Source organism: Xenopus laevis, chromosome 1S, assembly GCF_017654675.1.
Source record: "Xenopus laevis strain J_2021 chromosome 1S, Xenopus_laevis_v10.1, whole genome shotgun sequence".
In the NCBI taxonomy this organism is placed as follows: domain Eukaryota; kingdom Metazoa; phylum Chordata; class Amphibia; order Anura; family Pipidae; genus Xenopus; species Xenopus laevis.
Window position 1 is genome coordinate 22,940,607 of NC_054372.1, and position 18,687 is coordinate 22,959,293.

An 18,687-nucleotide genomic window follows, 5' to 3' on the forward strand; every position below is an offset into this window, starting at 1 on the left:
TACATTGTTTGGGGGGTATAGTTTTCCTTTAAGTACAGGGCTGCTTTGAACCTGGTAGCATGTGAGTACATGGTGCAGCAGAGTCCTGCACTTACCAACTGCCTATTGCAGGTTTTACTGTAAATACAAGGCTGCCTTGTGCCTGACAATACTCTACACCTTGTGCTAGATTTTAACTCTGGAGTGGTATGCAGTGTGCAGCAATGTCTATGACAGCAATACCATTGAAAGAGGCTTCAGGCAGACTGAAAAAATAAAAGGGTCACAAAATAAAATAAAAAAATCTCCATTTATTAGTTCATCTTAAAAAAGAAACATTTGTTAAAGGCCCTAATATTCCGTGCCCCTAAGGCACATAAACACTCAAAAGCAGGACCTTCCAATGGGGCTATGCATTATACATACACCCAATCAGGTGTACAGGTATATTTATTATTAACATCCCTTTATAATAGCTGTATCTCATTTGATACACATAAAGAAACTATTATTTCAAAATCTTCCTCAAAAATTGCTTAGTAAAACAAAGCTTTTTTGGTAAATGTGTAACACATTGATTTCATTAACAACTGCTGACTAAAAAGCTTTCTAAATAATAAATGATAGACCGGAAAACAGAACTGCTGCAGCAGCTTAACCAGTGGTTGTGATGTTTTAAGCACTGGCACCAGTGATATGAATTGATTTGCATTTAATTTTGTGAGTGCATACTTGGCAGCCTTGAGCGCTATTAGATATTGCCACCTTAGAGGTTTCCTCTGGGCTTTATTTTCAGATTTGTATAAAATTCTCAGAGCTTTTCTATTTTCAACTGACATGGAAGTACATTCCTATTAATAATATCTATTGTTCTACTGCCATAACATAAAATTTAGACTTTAAAGTTGATGTTTGATTGACCTTGCATTTCGCTAAGTTTGTTTTCATTTTCCATCATGTAACGGCAGTATTTTAATGCAATTGTTATCATTTTGAGTGGTACTCTAAATTAGAGTTGAGGGGTTTGTTACTACTTTCCCTCCATGGTCTGATATGATGAATATTTTTAACACAGAGTATAACATTTGCAGCCGTATAGAGAAGAGGAGACAGGTATGACCTTTATATAAATGGTTTTAGGAGGGCAATTTATTTACTACAATGTAAAGTAGAAGTGTGTTAATATATTAGACAAACGACTTCTGACAGCTTGCAGTTATTACCTGCACGCAAACAATGGTTGAAATTCTTATCTAATAGCAAGAGCGTGTCTATAATATACCCAGGCCTTCAAACAAACCTCTGGTAAACATTTTGCTCTGCACTACCACTACTGATATCACATTCAAAGTTAAAGGGATACTGTCATGGGAAAAAAAAAATTCAAAATGAAGCAGTTAATAGTGCTGCTCCAGCAGAATTCTGCACTGAAATCCATTTCTCAAAAGAGCAAACAGATTTTTTTATATTCAATTTTGAAATCTGACATGGGGCTAGACATTTTGTCAATTTCCCAGCTGCCCCTGGTCATGTGATGTGTGCCTGCACTTTAAGGCTAAGGGCACACTAGGCGATAGCGCCGCGATTTGACTCGCGGCGACTTTTCGCCGCGACTTTTAATCCGCAATCGCTGTGGAAACTTTTGCGCTGGCGTCTATGGGGAATCGCGGTGATCTTTTTTCTATTGTCGCTCGAAATCGCCTCGCTAGGCGATTTCGAGCGACAATAGAAAAAAGATCGCTGCGTGTGTTTTTACGCTGGCGATTTGTCGCGATTCCCCATAGACGCCAGCGCCAAAGTTTCCCCAGCGATTGCGGATTAAAAGTCACGGCGAAAAGTCGCCGCGAGTCAAATCGCGGCGCTATCGCCTAGTGTGCCCTTAGCCTAAGAGAGAAATGCTTTTTGGCAGGCTGCTGTTTTTCCTTCTCAATGTAACTGAATGTGTCTCAGTGGGACATGGGTTTTTACTATTGAGTGTTGTTCTTAGATCTACCATGCAGCTGTTATCTTGTGTTAGGGAGATGTTATCTGGTTACCTTCCCATTGTTCTTTTGTTTGGCTGCTGGGGGGAAAAAGGGAGGGAGGTGATACTCCAACTTGCAGTACAGCAGTAAAGAGTGATTGAAGTTTATCAGAGCACAAGTCACATTACTTGGGGCAGCTGGGAAATTGACAATATGTCTAGCCCCATGTCAGATTTCAAAATTGAATATAAAAAAATCTGTTTGCTCTTTTGAGAAATGGATTTCAGTGCAGAATTCTGCCGGAGCAGCACTATTAACTGTGTAATTTTTTTCCCATGACAGTATCCCTTTAAACTGTAGCATATCAGAGAGTAAAAGTTATATTTTATTTAGTGTCTAAATATTCACATACTAGTAGTAGCAGAATTTCAGGGGGCAATAAAGAGAAAGGATAAAAGTGTTTTTATACAATGGGGCATACAGTGTAATAGACCAGCAACCATACAACTTCAGTAGACAATTAAAAATAAATGTCATTGGCAACAGCATCAGTGAACTTTTGTAGAAAAATAAAGTAGAAAACCTTGACTATTTGTGCAAGGGCTGCTGACAGCCATTTCATTAAAAAAATGTTTTTATTAGTTCGTGTTCTTCAGCTTGTAATTGTAAAATGTGGACAAAACACACATTAATACCATCTGCTTATTGATTGTTGTTCTGTGCTGCATATACAGAGAACAAGGTCTTGTTATCCCATACTGCTATATTACTGGGACTGTAAATTATGTGTAAAAGTTTATTACCATTGCAAATTGTGTATAACTTCCTTATTAAAGCAAAAAAAGGACTGAAATTTATATTGACGCTTTGCTTCAAAAGCCCCTAAAACAAACATTTTGGAATCACATTTTCTCTGATTAGCTTAGACTAGTTTTGAACACTAGAACACTAGTACAAGGGTTATGTACAACAGCACTGTTCCAGTGTTTGCCTAATGTTAAATTTAATGGTAAGAAGTTGATTGTAAATAAACATCCAAAACCAACAACAATCTGATGTAAATTAATGCCACACCAAGGGGCACATTTACTATTGGTCGAATATCGAGGGTTAATTAACCCTCGATATTCGACCGTCGAAGTAAAATCCTTCGACTTCGAATAGCAAAGTCGATGGATTTACCGCATTTCCTTCGATCTAACGATCGAAGGAAAAATCGTTCGAATGACTTTAATCCATCGATCGAACGATTTTCCTTCGATCAAAAAAAGCTAGGAAAGCCTATGGGGACCTTCCTCATAGGCTAATATTGGTGCTCGGTAGGTTTTAGGTGGCAAAGTAGGTGGTCGAAGATTTTTTTAAAGAGACAGTACTTCGACTATCGAATGGTCGAATAGTCGAACGATTTTTAGTTAGAATCGTTCGATTTGAAGTCGAAGGTCGAAGTAGCCAATTCGATGGTCGAAGTAGCCAAAAAAATACTTTGAAATTCGAAGTATTTTTTATTCTAATCCTTCACTCAAGCTAAGTAAATGTGCCCCCAATTGTTCCAAAGTTACAAATACTACTGTCAATACTCCAGTTAGCTGGTTTATCTGGCACCAATGAGGGTAACAACATGTATATTTACCCAGATCAACTGTCTGCAGGAAAGTATGCTTCTCCACTAGGATCCAAAACACCAAGCAAGCCTTGTTTCTTTAAACAGGGCTCCATGATATGAGTTTTCTTCAGCTTCCTCTCCCAGTCGCTAGTGCAGAGAGCGTAATTGCGTTCTCTGCACTAGAAAAGGTGAATTTCTGATATGAAAACCAGAAATATGACTCTTAAATTTACCAGTAGTGGCTTTTTGCCAGCCCTAGTAAATTATGGGGTGCTGCCATCTGAGATGAGTTTCTCAACTTGCCGCATTGGTGCAGAGCCCCAACCTCATACTGTATTTTAGTTATAAGGTGAATTTATAAGGCAAATTCAAAGAAAAGGCATGTACTCCACAGAATAAAATTTTGTTTTAATCCCAAGTGGGTGGGTGAAAGAGTGCATGTCTTTTCTTCGAATTTGATTACACATCACCTCAAGTTACAGGTTTGGGCGCTACACCTGAACCACCTTCAGAAATCTGTGAGTGCAGGTTTCATGATTTAATAATGCTAGTGTGTATTGGTTAAGCCTCTAGGTGTAAGACCTGGAGTTTGTACACCCAGGTCAACTATTGTGTGAGCCATTGTGCTTCAAAGTTATTGCTGTCTGAGGTGTTGAGCTTGGGGTTTTGCACAACCGGCTAGAGAATAAGAGTTGACTTTATTGTCTTGTTCAACCTATTGTAGTTGCAACTAGCCAAGTCACATCATTCTTTTGGGACAAGAAAAATAAGTAGAATGTGTGTCCAGTTTTCCAGGTTTACCCAGTATGATTTATATCAGTTATCAGTGTCGGACTGGCCCACAGGGATACCAGGAAAACTCCCGGTGGACCCAGGTGCCAGTGGGCCCTCCTGCTTCAAAATATTTGGCATATTTCAGGACCATTATCTATTTCTTTGAGAACAAAGAGACTAAACCGATTGAATAATAGATTATAGCATGTAAAGAAAAGAGACTAGAAGAATAGAGGTTGAGTGAGGAGAGGAATTATAATAGTACTGAGAGTGGGCCCCTGGTCTAAGGTTTTTGGGTGGACCCCTGGTGTCCCAGTCTCACACTGTCAGTTATAAATAATTCTCTTCAATATCCCAGCAATTCAATACATCTGCATGTTTCTTTGTACAAGGACATGAACCATTACTGTGCTGTATAAAGGCAATAAACGTGTAAAGTGACTCTCAGAATTGCATACAAACAACAATTAATCGTAAATGCCTAATTAATTTCAGATTGAACTCAGTGCAAACTACAGCAACGCTGCCTTACTTTTAAGATGAGGTCTTTTAAATTCCATTTTTATTTTAAATGAATAACAAGAAGTAATCAAATTCATCAATGTTTGTTTTAAATGAATCTTGTCAGTGTGTGGCTTTACTTAATTGACTTGCTGCAAAGAAACCTGCTGAGTCATCAGCTCACAAGACCAAAGGCTGTTTTTTTTTTTTTTTCTAAAAGCGAAGCTGTTACCCCAAATTTATCTAATGCAGGGATAATTCTATAGCTGGACAAAGAGGTTAATAGTTTCAATTTCACTGTAGTTACAGTAAATGCTCTAAGAATATGCTTGATGTTAAAGGCAGTGAAGAAAACATTGGAAAGAAATTTCAACATTTTCATCATTTACTTCCCACTCTCTCGCTATAAGTAAATTGTTTTCTTTGTCATGAAAAGTTTATCTAAACTTACATACAGCAAAGTAAAAAAGTTTGCTTTAAAAACATTTTTGAATGCATTTAAATTTCATCTTGATTTTTCAAAATGTTTAAAATCCAAACTAACCAAACAATGCAGCAGAAAATCCTCTAGTGGGCCCAACCTGAGATGATTCCTATCAGCCCTTTATAAAACCTTTATACCATTTAATACTGTCTCCATCTAATTGTTAGGGATGTGAGACCTGGATGTCCTGTTTGCTGTTAGATCTTGGAGGCCAGTGTGACACTCCACTTTTTGTTAAGGACTTGACATTAAAATCTTTGAAATTATTATATATTTTCCTCAGTTAGAATTGTATAAAAAGACTGGTATACCCAATTGTGCATGGTTCCATTTGTGACAGTGTGCTAAAAAAGGGCAACAGATCTGCCTGTGCAAATAATAGTCAATATTTACATTTCAGGCATTTTCAGGACACCAAATCATTCAATAAACTAATAACCTAAGCAAGCCATTTAGTTATTCTTAATTGATCAATTGGCCACTGCTCTGTGTGAAGTTCATCAAAAAAGCAAGAAATTGCATGAAGTGCAACCCTTTGTGCCATTCTTGTGTGATTTATGTGCTTTGGAAACTTGCAGACAATCATCTTTGTAATCCAAAGTAACATTGATAAGGCAGTGTAGGCATGTATAAAATGTGCTGAGCTGAGCTCAATAAATAGAACATTTCTGCATATTTTGTTAACATTGAAAAAATCCATATGTCTCCCTTTATTATATTACAAAAAAATGAGAGGGTTATTCATTAAAGTCCATTTTTCTGGACAGAGTTTTAAAGGGAAAATATAATTTTTTGTAGAAAAAAAATCCCTTGAATTTTTTGTGATTTATTAAATCCCGATGCTGCTAAAAGTCTGGATTAAAACGTACTCCATCTCAAACCTGCTGAGGTCATGTAGAAGTCAATAGCAGATGTCCCATTTACAACTGGAAGATATCATGATCTGCACTGGGTTTCATATAATAATTTGAGTTTTCAGACATCAAATTCAAAAAAATCGAACAATCAAATCTTTTCATGCACCAGATATTTTCAAGGAAATTTATTTATAAATATGGTAGAAATGTGCATGGGGGTTTGGTTAAAGTGGTTTTAAAAAAATAGTGAGAAATTTTGGGATTTTAGTAAACAACCTCCTAATTGATGACTGGTTTGTTTTTATCCTTACTAGCCTTTTCACTGTAATTGAGTATTTTAAAATAGAGACAATGGCCGCTCTATAAACAAGCCTCTCTCTTCTCCTAGTCACAGGAATTTATCATACAGAAATCTAATCAATGAGCTGGTATTTGAAGTACCTACAGTTCCTTTTCCTCCTACAATAGTTGACTTGTAAAATTATAGAAAGTTATAAGTGTTTTCTGGAATCTTCTTCTATTATGTTTAGTTCCTAGTGCCTTTCCTATCACTTCATAGACATGGAGGACTACCGTGTGACATTAGCTTAATAAAATCTTTGGGGTTATTTACTATACTCCGAATGCAAAAATCACCAAAAATTTGTGATTTTTTTTTCATAAAATCGGACTTTTAAAAAAAACACAAATTTTTCGAAATTTATTTATTTCCTGCAAACAAAATTGTTGGGAAAGTGTATTAATAAATAAGCCCAAAAACCCCGTGCAGATTTGGTCGGAGTTTTTTTCAGAAAATATTGAGATAAATTCAGACTTTGATAAATAACCCCCTTTGAGTGGATGACTTATCTTTGGTTAAAACACTGCTATTTTCTTGTGAAAGAAAATCCCATTTCTGATGCCAACTGCTTTTGATTGATTGCCCATGAATGAACCTGGAAGAAAATATGGCATATACAGTATATTATTATGGAGATCTGATGAACAAAGGGCTTTATTGGACATATTTTCTTCATTTTCTTATAATTATTTATTAAAAATAAATAAATGAATAAAACACATTTTATAATGCTGATACAATTTACCAGAAATTATCAGGGTAAGACTTTTCAAGAACCTAGACAGCCTGAATCAATTCTAGCTTGTTAATCTTTGAATGTTCTTTGAATGATAAATTATTAATCACTCACATCTGCAAATGTTCAGGAACTATATAGTTATATGCTATATGTTGTTACTATTAGTCATTAAGTTTGAAGAGATTAGTGTAGTAAAACATGAAGCTGCTTTTGATTGACCAGAATTTAAAAGGCGATTCTCATGCTTCAGCTCAGGAATTATGCTTATGAAATGTATTATATTTTAGCTGTTTTTTTAACAGTTCTGTTTGCACTTAGTATTATTATTGGAACATCTTCATTCGAGTGTTTATATAATCGATTTTTAACCTCTTGGGGTGCTATTTATTTAGTATTGTGCATGCAATGCAGTCCACCATTATATTTTAGGAAGAGAAGGAATGGGCAACAACCCCAAGTTTCCCATAAAACCCCACATTTAATAGATAATTTACATAAAACCATGGGTCTTAAATAAACCCATGGGTCTTAAATAAAGTTCACAGGCTCATATAAAGATATCATTTAAAAATAGGCAATATGATTGTAGACATATTCAATGTCCAAATCTCTCCATGAGCAGTACCTTGATAGTCTGCTGGTGCATTGTACATAATAACTGCTATAGAATAAGGTTTTCCAGGCACCTGGGCCCCAACCTGCTGCCTACCTCCCCTGCATCTACCTGCCTCAGAAACACTGTACTTTCAAAGATTTGCAGCACAGGGGCCAGCCTTGCGTTTGAGACACTAGGCCTTAGGTGGGCAAGTTACCACTGGTGCCTCCTTTACTCCACTAAATCTTAACACCTACAGTGAACTTGACAAATCTAAGTTATTAGGATCTAATCTAACAACTCTTCTTGGTACATCTCTGAGGCCTGCCTCTGGATTCTAGTGTCTTGCTCTGTTCCTTTTCATCAGGCGAAGAGGAAGCCGTGCCCCTCTCTCCCTTTAATAACTTCTCCTTGGACCATTCCCTACCCATGCCACCTTGTGACTGAACTAGAAATAGCAGTATTAACATAACATAATCTATTTGACTCTTTATGATCCCCCCTTGGTTTATAAAACAACATACTCAGTAGACCACACTCACACCTAACCTCTGTGCATTTATATGGATACATAACATAAATACTGTGTTGACAATATGTACTGTCTTTTTAACACTTTTCTGAACCTGTAAAATTTAATAATATGCAATATTGATTATATGCCATATGTATAAAAACATGAAGGAAAGTGTCTTTATAGAAATAGGTGTTAATGTTTTATAGGATGTTTTACATTGTTGCTGACTGTGAGCAATACATTTTAAGAGTAGTGATCCTCTGGTAACTTTCTTTAATTTTTAATAGATACAGGGGAAAGCTCCAAACTCTCATGCTATTTGAAACTCTTCTCTTGACTTTTTATGCAAGTTTATGCATATTTTACTCTATCCATTTTGGCAATGCTTTATCTCTGCACAAACAAGAAAGAAATATTTTAGCTTATTTAAGCTGTTTTTGTTCTTATTCTTGTATATATAGGTTTAAATAGGAATAATAATAAAGAGCATTCTGTTTTTAAACAAATCACTAGTAAAATAATTATATGAAGTTCAAAGCCCTTTCCCCACCAAAAAAACTACAAAAACTTAATTTCTAAAACTTGCTTTCAAAACAACCTAGAAAAACAAGAAATAACAACTAATACAAATATTGTACTTATGTACATTATCTTAACGACTATTCTTTGTATCAGGGTTGCTGATCTTGATGGAGAAAAGCTTTAGACTAGCTAATGTAATACGGACTGGAATAATTATAGAAGGTCATGCATAACACAGTAACTGGCTCTAAGTATTAATTAATATGCTACATTATAAGATCAGGCATAAAAAATAGACATTTTGCAGTTCTGGTGATAAGCTGTAATAGATTAAGCATTGACAAAAGCAAGACAAGCAAAATATTAAGTGCTAGAGAATGGCAAATGAGGACAAACACATTTGATTATATCTCTGTTCTTTAGTTTTTTTAGGTAAACATTACATACAACTGGAATATGCTATAGTTGCATGATTAGTGTTTCAGTGAAGCATAGGTGCCTCTGTGACACAATGGGATTATGTTTAGTTCACCTTGGCAATACCTTTGATGAAGAAGGTTTATTTATGGTCAATATATCCATGTACAGCAATACCTCGAATATAACTAATTGGAATTTAAGTGGCATGGACAGGATAATGATACAACAGAGACCTGACACTATCAAAAGAGATCAGATTTTCTATTAATTCATTTATTTTAGCGCTTCACAGGATGTTCTAAAAGTATGAATACTTTTATGTATCCGAGTGACATTAACATGCGATGTGCATTATGAAACTGTTAATATAGCTATAACACTAATTTGGTTACTGTCTCTTTAAATGGCAACTTACCCGTGGCAATCCAGGGGCCCTGAGTCCCTTTTGCATATGAAAAGTACTGGAAACTGGGAATTACAGCGCAGTGCCTCCACCTAGTGAAGACTGAGGAACACACCTCAGGGAGGTTCCACTAGGAATAATAAAACACTACGTTTGCAAATGAACAAATTTAAACTTTATTTAAACTGTTTAACACTGAGGCAACTAATACACACTTCACTCCTACACTGGGGACATGTGGGACACTACCTAAACCACTATTAGGTGCTTAACTGTTGCTTTTACATAGTCCTTGGTAATTATCACAGTCCCAATCCTCTGGAAGGGGTTAATAACCACACAGTTCAAATGATTGTCCCTTCCCCAGAGCTCATATTCCCCAGGTAGCGCTACCTTATTCCCCAAAAGTACCTCTCCCTTTTGAAGTTGGCAGCAGCTCTCTCGTAGCAGGTAAATGATTAAAACCTGTCTTCAGTATGGGGCCCCACGCTTGTATCCATGCCAGTATTCTCCCTTGGGTGGCTCACTCACCTGGGTGCTCTCAGAGGAATTCACACTGGAGATCACATACAGCTCTGCAGCAGAAACAATCTCACTAGTGGCACCTTTCTCCTTCTGAGTTTGCAGCAACTTGGCAGGGGACAGGCTGGGCTCAATCTCCCCAGATTCAGCAGCTTCTCTGTACCTTACAGTCTTACAGCTACTCACGCTGGCTCTCTCTGCTCTCTCTCTCTCTGGGAGACCCCGTGCATTTGGCTCCAAAGTCAGGCACACCCTTTCTCCCAAGGATGCACTGGGGTTCCCAGCCAATCGGATCACTATCCAGCATGCAACTGGGCTGGATGATGTTAAACAGGGGAAGGATTCCTCATGTCCCCTACATTAGCCAAGTTGAAACTTTTAACATCATGCAGAATATGTAACATAGAACTGTGGCCCTCAGCAACTACCGATTCGACCATTTGCCATCTAAAACCTGCCGAATTGCTGTTTTAGCATTTGGAGTCAATTGGTGGACTTTGAAAAATCTAAGTAATTTTTGGGAAAACTTTGAATTGAATTCAATCGAATGCACTATTCCTTCAATTCGTGTGATTCTAATTTGGCTGAATATGGACCCATTTGATCTAAAAAGGACCTATTCGACCAAAAAAAACTTTTGACTTGATTTCGGTTGGTCTTTTTTTCTAATTTCGAATTTTTTTTCAATTCGAAATAAATATGAAAAAATGAAATAAAATCTAAATAAATATGCCCCTTAATGTATAATTTTATCTAAACTTTTTCCTGCACTGACTTTCAGATTTATTGGTAAATAAAGGGGATTCAGGTGTACTAGTTTGGTCAATTTGAATTATTATAGTGAGAAAAAGTCGGGTTTTAGTAAATACCGCCTCAAGAGTAAGTTTATTAAATGTGAATTCATTTAAGTAAAATGGTTAGGATTCATTTCAAGACGATTGTGAAAAAGAAACAGAGATTACTAGATTAGTGAGTGATATGGGAACAATATAAAAGATGTCTTTTTAAACCATCAATGGAAAAATAAAAAAAAAATCTGTATGTTATACGCGAATAATGCTGTTGTTCCCATCCACCGATCTCTATATATATCTCTTTTCCTATCTCCACCTCCATTAGTTGTAGGTTTCTTGTCTTTTTGCCTATAACTTTCCCTTGTCACAGCATCTCTATCCGTATCCACAGTCTCCACATCTCTGGCCCTGTTCACCAGTTTTCCCTGTTGTCTTTTCTTTTCTATATTTGTCAGGCACACTGCAAAACCATTTCGGTTCGGCACACTCAACATGTGGGTGCACACATTTCGAAGTGGATGAGTGTCAACGCTGACACAGGGCATGTGATGATGCGGGCTCGCGTCTGAGTAGATGCATTGGCCATGTGCAATACGAATAAAAGGACGCTCTCCGAACGCACTTTGCAAAGTGATCATTGCTACTTGTGACTGATGCTGAGCATTCCTGTTCTATTGTTTCCTGTGTTCTGACCTTGATCTGACTCCTGTATCTGAACCACTGCTGACAAAACCAACCCTTCTGCCTATTTGACTCTGATTCCTGCTTGATGATTCTATTGTGACTCTCAGATCATTTTTGGCAATCTTTCCACTCCTCCACTTGCGTTGCTGTTTACTTTGTGGGAGGTGCAGATGAGACTTTAGTTCAAGTGCTACACCTTCCTTAAGGTATGTGATAATGCTCTGTACTCTGTTACTCTTTTTCTCGCTCTAATTTCTTAAGTCTCTAAATCTAATTTGCATAAAATATTATCATCAGTCCCTCCAGCATTCTCCCTTACTGCCTCTTTCTTCCCCTTCCTCAAAAATCTCACCATGTTGAAAAATATAAAACATTTGAACAGGCTACTAATGGGGGTTCCTCTCTTTTTTTAAGTGTTTATAAAATGTTTTAAATATAATTTTTCTCTAATGGTAATTTTTTTCTTATAATCATTTTTGGGGGTGGTTTGGTTATTCAAAAATTCTAAATTCTATGCTCACTGTAGTTTTTTAAGATATTCTTGATTTTTAAAAAAGCTCTATTCGAAATATGAGAAAATGTGTGCTTGTTTGAGTGGAGAATAAATTTGAATGTTTATTAAATACTCTCTCTCCATTCACTTTACTCACTTTCCAATGCATCGTTATACAGCTTATTCGCTCCAGATTGTTTGCTTTTTTGTATGATTTCTTCTATATCACAAATTCCAGGCTCAATAAGCTGTTCTATTTGTGGGCTTGAAATGGGCATTATGGGGTAAATGACACAAATTCTATAGTTTAGGTCTTGTTATTGTCATAAATCTGATCAGTTCTTACATTTAGATGAAACAGATTTAAAATTTAATTCTTGGTTTAAAGTAAAGGGAAAAGGATTTTCTAGCAATGTGCCAGGTAAGACATTGATGCTGAGCATAGTGGACTGCATTGGTAGGAAATCTCATTGCATGCAGTCCGCCCTGCATCACAGTTCTCAATCTGGCAAACTTTTGTGTCAGCCTAGGTTATTTATAAACTGTCCCACAGTTATAATTTTTCTCACTTGATTCTTTATCTCATCAATAGAAGTATGTAAACACAGAAAGACTTTAACTGAAGACAAATTATTTACTAAAGCATTTCTTTTACTCTGCTTAAGATTAAAATAATCAAGTGCACACTGAAGTGCAAAAATGTTTGCAGTAAATGCACATTACCATCAACTTTGACCCACTTGAATCAGTGGGTATTTTTTATGGCTATAATTAGGAAATGAATTGGTTTGATTAGGGCAGTTGGTTTCCTCTTTTCTACTATTATTTTGACTAGGTTTAATCCTAAAATATACTTTATGCACAAGAGTTCAACACACAATTGAAAAATTAATTTTCATGTTCCATATACTTTTCAAAAATTATAGTGTACAATCTGTTTCCACTTATCTATTAAGCACTGCTCTACATGATTACATTTATTGTACTTTACAATGCCCACTGCATTATTTCCAGGATTGCTGTTATGAATTTTGATGCATTTAAATATTAAATCATTGTTTTTCGCCATGAATATTTTGACATGGTTTATATGAGTCTCATAAAGTCTCATAAAGGCTATACAATTCTACTAGAATAGACTGGAATTTTAAAAGATACCTGTCAATGGATAGGTCTGCACATCCTACTGATATTATTACTGAGCATATTATAGAGCCTCAAAAGTTCTGTCAGTTTTTACTTTTTAGAATTCAAATTCTACAAAGAAGAATTAAGAATTTGCCAGGAATCGCTTATATTTTCATGCCAGCCTTTGAAAAAGATACTGTACTAAACATTTTGCATCCGGCTGAAATCTAGACAATGTAATTCCCTTTAAAAACTGAGAGTCAAGTGATATATTATTTCTGATTACTTTGAAAATTCCCATCCATCTTCAGGGGCCAGGAGAGCAGGTCAAGGACTACAGGGAAATATTATACTTTTAAAATTTTGCTGCAAATCAAGAGATGGTCAATTGATCATGAGAGATGCACTTGATGTGATATATTAAGCAAGCTGTTTACAACTAACACATTTTTCGATAAACCATATAAATCACAGAGCTATAAACAGAAAATTCCCTTATTCAAGTACTTCATTGTTGTTTAAATTTAAAGAAACACATTTATATAAAGATAATATCTGTTAAATGCTTCAGATCACCAACACTGTATAAAAGGTGCTTGCATTAATGTAGCTGCAAAAAGCAACATAATATAATATAACTTTTTACAGGTAGGGGAAATAAAAGGGAAATGTTAATACTTTTAGTGTTGTATCAGTCTACAATCCCTTAGGGCATAGTTCCAATTTTGTATCAGCAGTTTTAAGTGTTTCTCAAACTGTGAATCATGCCTCAATTGAGGTGGTTTTGCTTGCAAACCTGGTAAGACCTCCTGTTCCCAATTAGTGAGGATTCTACTTGTTCCTTTAGATTCTGTTTAGAATAATAAAACTGGTATTGCACTCCAGTTGTTATGGTTTTTAGTGATGGGCGAATTTATTCGCCAGGCGTGAATTTGCGTCAAATTTGCGTGTTTCGCCGCCGGCGAATAAATAAAATTTGCCGGCGTCAAAAACGGGGCGTTAAAAATGGGCGGTGGCGTTAAAAATGGGCGGTGGCGTCAAAAACGGGCATCGGCATCAAAAAAACGGACGCCGGCGTCAAAAACGAGACGCCGGCACCGTTTTCGCGAATTTTTCGCAGTTTCGCGAATTTCGCAAATTTTTGGGCGAAGAGAAACGGCGCAAATTCGCCCACCACTAATGGTTTTCCATAAAGACAATGCCAAATATGTATATAAGACTAGGTTTAATCCTAAAATGAATTAATCTTTTTTTAATTAAAAAATTAAGAATTTGTCAGCTTCCACTAACAAACTTCTGAGCTAGTTCCATAATATGTCCATCCTCTACTTTGACTCACATTTGACCACTCATAATTTGAATAATATACCTTTTAGTCATCAGCATTGAGACCTAGGGATGGGCAAATGTTTTCACCTTGTTTCACGGCGGAAATGACGCCCATAGACGCAGTGACGCGCGTCAAAAACATTTTGCCGCACGACAAAGGAATTTTAACACCCCTAGATTTTAATGGGCGTCAGCAACGAATTTTTGGTGAAACGAAACGGGTCAAAATGCCCAAGCCTGTTGAGACCTGTTCCAGCAATCCAGATTACCTGTGTGGACAACAGCTTGAAGGGAATGTCCAACAATTCCTAATTCCTATTTTGCCATTTTAACATGGAGTTCCCTTATTCAATAATTAACAAATATGTATAATAAAGCCCCCTGGAAAAAATAACTTAAAAAAAATAATCTTTACTCAATATGTACAAAACATGTATGGTGTTGCGCGTCAAAAAAAATAATGTGCGTCAAAAAAAATTCGATGTGCATCAAAAAAATTTTGACACCCATAGACTTTAATGGGCGTCAGCGACATTTCGCCAGTGGCTAATTTTTGACGAAACAGGTCAAATTTGCTCATCCCTGCTTATTATAAATAAAAATCATATTTGATTCCAATTGGTATGAAATGTACAGTATACATAGTATTTAAATACACTAATAGTATCTTTATAAGATTTTGGTTTTATTAAAATATTTTGTTTTTTTTAAAAACAATTATGTCTTTGTTTTTTTTCCCCAAGTACTGCGTGCATTTACATTCATGGCAATGTGTGTGTGTTTTACATATGCGATAATTAGATTTATTAGGCTTTTACTTAGATGGATGAAAGTCCATCTAAGTAAAATGGACTGCTAATAAAATATGCAAATGCTACTACAATACAAAGTATATATCCAAAAATACCAAACAAACATTTAGGAGAATTATAGGGCAGTATTGTGGTAATTCCAGATAATGGAAATACTAATTCAATTCAGGAGATATTGATGACAAAGTTCATTTTTACAAACTGTTTTTGAAAGAGAAATTATACCTGTCCTTGTTATTTTTCACAATTGCTCATACTGCACACCCAGATGGAGGCTTCACACAAAAACTTGTGTGAAAAGCTCTGCTGGCAATAAACTGAGTAGGACATTTGCTCACATTCTATCTATTTACTATCTATTTTTACATCTGAATGTTTTTGTGTCTTTGGACAGTCGTAGTAAAGAAAAACGCTGGTAAATAATTTAATATTTGGTTGCCAGAAGTTTAAACGGCATGTTGCCCATGCATAAATATGAAACAAAAACTCATTTGTGGATGATAGTTGACAACAGCCTTATTATCCACCTGTCTTTCGCAATTCAGAATAACTTTTAAATAGGATCTTTCTTTGGCAATATATCCTCTGGAAAGTTGCTCCAATCAGCATAATCTGTTTATCATAATCCGCAAGGATGTCATGAAGTTAGGTGTTGATTGTATTAGCATGATTGGCACTTTGAGGTGTTATTAAATCTTTCAGGGAGAGGTGCCAGAATAGCATTGTCTTTTTCTTTACTTAAGAGGCAAAGTGGTGGTGATGCGGAATTGCACATAAAACCTTATCTTAAAAAATGGCTGTTAGCTTCCAAAGAACATGGTCATAATCTTGCCCAAACACCTTGCTGACCAAACAATTGGTAAACAAAGCAATTGGAATAGGGCAGGAGTAGGCAACCCGCGGCTCCGGAGCCTCATGCTGCTCTTCATCCTGCTTGCTGTGGCTCAGTCTTGCGGCTTTGCTTGTCATATCGTCTATAGAGCCCTTGCACCTGCTTGCGGCTTCTTGAGTGTGCGACCGTGGTAAGCTAGCCGTTGGCTTACCGCTGTCGCACACTCAAGATGCCGCCAGCAGGTGCGAGGCATATAAAGATATGCTAGGCAAGACCAAGCCGCAGCAAGATGATTCATGATGGTCCTTACCGCGGTTGCACACTCAAAACAAGAGAGAAGCCTCCAGAGTCCAGCTGCAGCAGGTGAGAGGGCTATAGATGTGGATGTGACGCATATTTTAATTATGTCTATAGCCCTCACCTTTAAACAGATGAGACCATTAGTATTTAATAGGGCTATTCAGTGTTTAATTTATTTCAAAGTAGGCCTACACATGCACACTGAATATTTGTTTGTTGTATTCTGTTGTTGTAACAGTTAAAATTAAAAAAAACTTTTAAAAGTTTATAAACTATGTTATGTTTTGCGGCTCCAGACTATTTTTCTTTAGTGGAAGAGGAGGCAAAATGGCTCTTTTGATAGTAAAGGTTGCTGACCCCCGGGGTTATACCATACAGACCCAAACATTGGGTGGTGATCTGCCCCTTAATAAAGTGAAACATTAGAAACAAAAGGAAAAGAGGGGAAAGTCAGGCACTCAATAACAATGCATATCAAAATTCTGAATGTCTTTTATTCTGTGACTGCACATTTGGCTCAAATGCCCACATTTAAACAAACCATTTAGCTCAAATTTAAAGTTCTGATTTATCCAAATAACATAAAAAAGAACTCTCTGCAGACGGGTCCCCCGTCCATAAATTATAAAATCACTAACCGGCATTTGAAGATCCACATGTAGTCTTAGCACTAAATATAAATTAGGCATTGGAATCCACAGGTCAAAATTATATTCATCCTTTATAGCTAGTGATATTAGAACAAATCTGTATATCCAGGGTCAATGGCATATGAGGTAAAGGATTGTGCAGGCAAATGTTATACAAGGATTTGTTACTGCTCTCTTTCTTCAAATATATGCTCCAAAGTAAAGGTCAATCAAGTCCGTAGATGGCTGAGATCAATGTAAACAGCTTTGAAGTTGTTTAATTTCTCCTCAGCTAGATAGCATGCAAACCATGTCAATTAATCATGTGATACAGAGAGAGGACAATATAATGATGCTTGTGTAATAAATGCCCCCACCACATTATAGTCTCAATCTTTAAACTTCCACTAGATGACAAGCTGCCCGCTTCCATCAATAAATTATTGTGGAAAAGGGATGCTATAGCCTCAGAATTAAATGACTATACTTGTACTTCTTGTACTGCTTCATGACTAGAGACCGTTGTTACTGACCAACGCACGTTTCACAATCAAGCTTCCTTTGGGACCTACAGGATTAATTATATGTTAGTTTGGATCAACCGACTAAGCGAAAAATTATATATTTTTAAATTTAGAATTATTTGCTTGAAATAATTCTAGGGTTGAATTGAAAACTAAAATTCGAAATTCAAATTTTCATTTTTTTATGGTCAAAACTGTCAAATTCAACTAGGGAGTTATTCAAATTTGATTCGAGGTTTATCAAACTCTGGCCCTTTAAGAACTCAAATTCGACTTTTCGCCACCTAAAACCTGCCGAATTGCTGTTTAAGTCATTGGAAGTGGTCCAGGGATCAATTTGGAGTTGTTTGCAGAAAAAAACTTGAATTGAGTTTTTTAAATTCAAATCGAATTTGATACGAATTCGATACGAGTTTTCGGGTCAATTTAAAAATATGGCCTTCCTGTAATTTTGAGCTTTCTAGATAACGGGTAGATAACAGATCTTTTACCTGTTATTGGAAATGGCACAGTGGGGAATAAGTATATGTTCAAATCTGAGACCATATGACAAATCTTTGCATTTGGATGCAATTCCTGCACATTTACATCATATTGATGTATGCCTTACACATTATCTACATATTTGCACATGTGCATAATCATCAAAATTCCTGCACTCGCCAATCATTCCCACACATGCTTACTTGCAAACAAACAATTATTCAGTATAATCATATCTACCTTTGGGTATGACCTGACTCTTTTGAACTAGGCCTGTGAAGAGCTACCCTAGCAGCAAATCCAATTCATACAATTTAAAAATGTGGTCATTTCATGTATTTGTTCCAATTATTATGTACATGCAATTAAGGAAAATGCTTGGGAATAACTTTGCAGATACAACAAAATGTATATAAAAACATAAAACATTTTGGAAATGTGTGTATTGCACATTCTCTG